The sequence below is a fragment of the Saccostrea echinata genome, unplaced genomic scaffold (genome assembly GCF_033153115.1).
Source record: "Saccostrea echinata isolate AGI-Se365-2 ecotype Australia unplaced genomic scaffold, CSIRO_AGI_Sech_v1 ptg000036l, whole genome shotgun sequence".
Taxonomy (NCBI): domain Eukaryota; kingdom Metazoa; phylum Mollusca; class Bivalvia; order Ostreida; family Ostreidae; genus Saccostrea; species Saccostrea echinata.
The window spans coordinates 9,744,406-9,750,405 of NW_026889785.1; positions in this window are offsets into that span (position 1 = coordinate 9,744,406).

Below are 6,000 nucleotides of genomic sequence, written 5' to 3' on the forward strand. Positions count from 1 at the left end.
AATATGAAAAGTTTACAGAAGTATCCATGGATCGACAACGGGTGATCAGAAAAGCTCACTTGAGCTTTCAGCTCAGGTGAGCTAATAATACACAGTGTGCACTGAATAGAATATGAACTAAAACCCGCAACTTTCAAGGAAGCATTTCATCCACACAATTCTCAATCTTCAAAATGTTTTAGATTGATTGATTGATTGTATGTTGTTTTACGTCCCATTCGAGAATTTTTCACTCATATAGAGACGTCACCATATACCGGTGAAGGGCTTCAAATTTTGACCTTTACTCGGCACTCAGGGCCATTGAGCAGTGAGGGATCTTTATCGTGCCAACGCCTGCCGTGACACGGGGCCTCGGTTTTTAAGGTCTCATCCGAAAGACACGCAACTTTCACTTCAAAGTGCCGAGCGCATGGCGAAGAACAGTTGCTACCCATTTTATCGACTTGGGTCTGTCGCGGCCGAGATTCGAACTCACGACCTCCCGATCACGGAGCGAGCGCTCTACCGACTGAGCTACCGTGAACGTTAAAATGTTTTAGAGAAAGAAAACTATGAAAATAAAAGTGTATATCATAGTGGATCCAAACCACAATAAAGTTCCTGAAAATGTCTGATATAATCTTTGCCATGTGGGCGATAATATCCTCAAGAGTTTGTTGCCCACAGGCAAAATTACTCGCATTTGAGAGAACCGTGGGTGGTTATTTGCAACCCTGTTGACCTTTGACTTGCTTTACAAATAGGCACCTGATTCCACGTCTCGAATTTCCGTGAATTTGTGTTTATGTCCTGTTCACAAAATTGTATTGTTTGTTGTTTTTACGAGATCTATCACTGTTCATTCCTTACAACTTTTTTTTATTCATAGTGTAGAAATACAGCATATTCTTGAGATTTAAGAGGTCAGTCTATGTATTTTACCATGTGCACTGTTTGTCTTAAAACATTATGAAAATACCCAGTGTTACAATTCACTTGACTTTGATCTTTGACCCACTTTGCAAAAAATACCCTAGGAAGTTTAGTTTAACTTACAACTTTTGAATTTTGAGAGGCAGTGTTTTGATAATTAGCATTTATACATGATGAGCTTATGATACTATACTTTGAAACTGTATGATATTTAGTTACAACACAAACTTGTACAGTCAAACCTTATTATCTTGAACTCCATGGGGCCAAGGAAAAACTTTGAGATATCAGAGGATTCCACAATGGAGCATGTTGACTGACAATTGCAGTAAAGACAAACTGAAATCTTTTGGAGGATTGTTGTAATTTTTTATTTATAAAATGATTAAATAATTATTTACAATTATTTCAGTTTATTTATTTGAGGGTTGGGGAACCATATTTTCCTTGATTGTCAAATTCTTTTGCAGTCTTGTACTATCCATAGGTGCTTTTTTTCCTTTGCAGGCAAACATATGAACTATCGTGTTCGTGTTCCTTGGAACACTAATGCTAGTGTTTCTTGGAACACTAGTTTGTTTGTTTTTTTTAACACTTTCCAAAAACATTTCAAATAATCAATTATAATTCTTACACTGATCATGGACATCTAGAATAAGTTTCACATTTCACATAAAACAAAATTTATAGACAAAATACCTTATCTTCTTCAACCGTATAATAATTTTATATATTTGATTTTTACTCCTTGAAGTCAAAATGTGTAGGCTTCAATCTTTTTCCTTTAAGGAATAAACGCCACTAACATAGCAACTGATTTGTTCTCCTCTTCCATGACAAGTTAATTAAAATTTTTAAAACACTCCATGTCCCAAATAACATTTAATTTAAAAATGGTGTTCATGATGTCCACCAATATACATGTATAATATTTATAGTCCACATGTATTTTGCTTATAAAGTGAATTTTGCTTACAAAATGTATGTTAAGCTTTGGCATTCAAAACTAAATAACACAAATGGGAAGGTAAAAAAAGTTGAGTCGATTTTTACTCTGACATCACAAACAAACATTTGCAAGAGCTGTGTTGTATGCAAGGTTCAAAATTCACACTTGCATTGAACAAAAACAGTTGTTTTTACCGGAAAAATGATACAAGGATTTTAAAATGTTAATCATATTTGAAGACAAGGCAGGCAGTTAAAAAATGTAAATATAAGCATTATATTTTTTTTTCTTTTTTGAAAGATGATGTCTCATGTAACAGTGTGTACAAACAAATTTTCATAATACTCTAAATTCCTCTGATGCATCTTACTCAAATTGTTCGCACACACCGTTCACTTGTGAGACTAAAATCATTCAGTGCTTATTAAAATAACACATTTAAGACGAAGCAAAGGCAAAACTTTATTGCATTTGTTTCTTCATCTTCAGGTTTTACATCATCCTCAGGGTATGATGTTAAATGCAATCGAAACACGACCCTTGTACCAACCAAGTTGGACTTCACGTTTCGACCGAACCTCAAGCCATGTAAGGAGATGCAAATTAAAGATATCATAGACTCCGGTCCAGCCGAGTCATTTGTAAGTACATATATCATGTAAATAGAAATAAACCTAAAAACAAAAATGCTTGAACTCTCAGAATATTTTATTTTGAACTTTCTACTTTAGGTTACATTTACTGCTAAAGTTTTTCACATGCAAGAACCAGAAACCAAGACAACAAGATATGGACCAGCTGTGAACTTGTATATCTTATACAAGTATCCTTATAAATGTCTATGTATTTTTATAAATAAAAATTACGGGAATAAATTCCTATTAAAATCTTTTACTTCATAGTAAAATTTACACTGCATTTCTTTTAATACAGGATACAACCAATGTATGTAATCCAGGAATTTCCACCTTATCTACAACTGAGCAAGACGTACATGTAAATGTATTATAGCTTTGTTAAAAGCTTATTTTCTATCCTGCATTAGTATGGCATGTCAAACGTTGCAATATTCCATCTTTTCTATTTGTATTGTATAATTTTCCATTTGTATTGTATATTTCTCCATTTGTATTGTATATTTTTCATTTGTATTGTATAATTTTCCATTTGCATTGTATAATTTTTCATTTGTATTGTATAATTTTCCATTTGTATTGTATATTTCTCCATTTGTATTCTATATTTTCCATTTGTATTGTATAATTTTCCATTTGCATTGTATAATTTTTCATTTGTATTGTATAATTTTCCATTTGTATTGTATAATTTTTTATTTGCATTGTATATTTTCCATTTGTATTGTATAATTTTTTATTTGTATTCTATATTTTCCATTTGTATTGTATAATTTTTATTTGTATTCTATATTTTCCATTTGTATTGTATAATTTTTTTATTTGTATTGTATAATGTTTTATTTATATTCTATATTTTCCATTTGTATTGTATAATTTTTTATTTGTATTGTATCCGAGGGATTGTTTATTTTGGTTTGTTACGAAGGATTTCATTGGTTTAATCTAATCATATATCGAATTAGGTAATGCCCGAGGTGCTCCGGGAAGTTTACATGTGTTATCCAGGCAAGGAGCTTTTTTTCGCAGAAAAAAAGTAAGTTTAATGAATGGCCTGTAGGGATATTAAAACAAAGAAAAAACATTTAGTTTTACCAAGTTATTTAATATATGATTCACGCACAAGTGTTTTAATTTAATCTCCTTTGGCTGTTTAGGTTTTATTTGGAGTTTCACTCTTGTGGCACAGACACTTGTTTCAGTAATAATTTTTTTAGCCCAAAATATAATTATTATACTATGAGTTAAAAGAATTATTAGTGAAACAAGTGCACGTGTCCTGTGGTTACATGTACGCGATAATGTAACTTTATTATTACTCTAAATTAAACACATAGTTGGCAAATTTATCGGTCATATATTTTGATTTGAGGAGTTATGGACTAAATCGTTTCATTGATAACATTTAATAGATATCCTTTCAAAACTTTGAAGCCTCTCACTGTATTGTAACCCTTTGTTTTGTGACCTGCCCCTATTCCAGTATGTCCTTGCTTGTCATTGTAATTATAAACATATATACGCATATAATAGTAAGGCTTAATTTACAAACTAAAAATGTATGGAATCAATGGTGATATGCTAGATTGGTTTGATAGTTATTTAAGCAATAGAACACAACAAGTCATGTATAGAAATCAATTTTCCTCTGTAGGACATGTAAAAGCTGGAGTTCCTCAGGGCTCAGTACTTGGTCCTTTGTTATTTTTACTGTATGTAAATGATGTGGCTGAAAATATGATATCTGTTTGTAGATTATATGCTGATGATAATTCCTTACAACAATGTTCAGATAATATTAATCATATTGAACAAAATCTCAACCATGATCTTAGAATACTAGATGAATGGTCAAAGAAATGGTTATTGAAATTTAACCCACAGAAAACCAAAGCCGTATTTTTTAATTCAAAAAATATGCAGCAGTTTCCTAAATTATATTTTGACAATTGCCAATTGGAATATGTTACAGAACACAAACATCTTGGGATACTTCTGTCGTCCAACTTAGGATGGTCTGATCATATTGATATCATTATAAAGAAAGCATACAAAAAACTGGGGCTTCTTAAAAAACTAAAATTTACTGTGTCAAGAGATATTCTATCCCAGATGTATATATCTTTTATTAGACCACAACTTGAATATGCTGTTGAAGTTTGGTCTGGATGCACAAAAACAGACATTGAGAATCTTGAAAAAGTACAATTATTTGCTGCAAGAATAGTTACTGGGCTTACAATTATTGCTTCAAGAAATTCATTATATTTGGAAACAGGTTGGGAACCATTGGAATACAGAAGAAACAGAGCAAAATTAATAACAATGTATAAAATGCACAATAATTTAGTACCTAATTATTTACAAAATTTAGTACCTGATACAAGAGGCAATATTTCAGGATACACTACCAGGAATTTCTTAAATTATTCTTTGCCAAAATACAGATTAGAACTATATAATAAATCATTTATTCCTGATACAGTTAGAAAGTGGAATTCCCTTAGTCTTAAAACAAGGGAGGCAACTTCTATCAAAATTTTTAAAAACTATCTGCACAACAGTATTGCAAAACCTCAGAAATATTTTTCATATGGAAAAAGGTTTTTGAACATAATTCATACAAGATTAAGACATAATTGTATTTTAAAGTCTGACTTATATCGCTGTAACCTAATAACCAGTCCTAATTGTTCTTGTGGACTACTAGAAGATGCATATCATTTGTTTTTTGCTTGTAAATATTATGTAAAAGCAAGGAATTCCTTAATGAATAAGCTTTTATCATTTAATTATTTATATGTTATAGATGTACATTTAATGTTATGGGGAGATGATTCTCTTACTATTGAACAAAATGTTGAACTTTTCAAAACCATTCAAACTTTCTTAAATGAATGTGGTCGTTTTTCAAAATAAGCTTACTTTTTAAAAAAAATTTTCTTCTTACCAATTCAAGTTATACTTGTACACTTAAAACTTTTTTTTTTCTTTCTATAACTACGTATATGTAGTAGACCATATGTATATATCTTTTTTATTTTGGCAATTTTAACAAAATGTTGTATTAGGAGAAGACTATCTAAGTTTCTGAACTTGTGTCCGATCCTTTTGACTTTGTCAATAAAATATGTTCAATTCATATAATAGTATAATTTCAATGCAAATAGAAAAAGATGACACTTTGGCGCATGCAAACATGTTTTAGCTGACATTTAATTAATATTTTCTCATAGATGATGGTCATTAACAGCTAGCAATTATAAAAATGAGCAACAAATAACAATGGAATATCAAAGAAATTTTTTTTAAAATGGTAAATTTTTCACTTTATTTGTCGAAACATGGGCATTTTTTTCTCCACATATCCAACCATCTTTATGGTCTCTTAAGGAACCTATGGAAAAACTTGTCAATTTTATAACCCTAACCCTTTTAACATGGTAAAATATTTGAAATCACAATGGTCACTTTATTGTTCAGTTGATACTTTTCAGATTA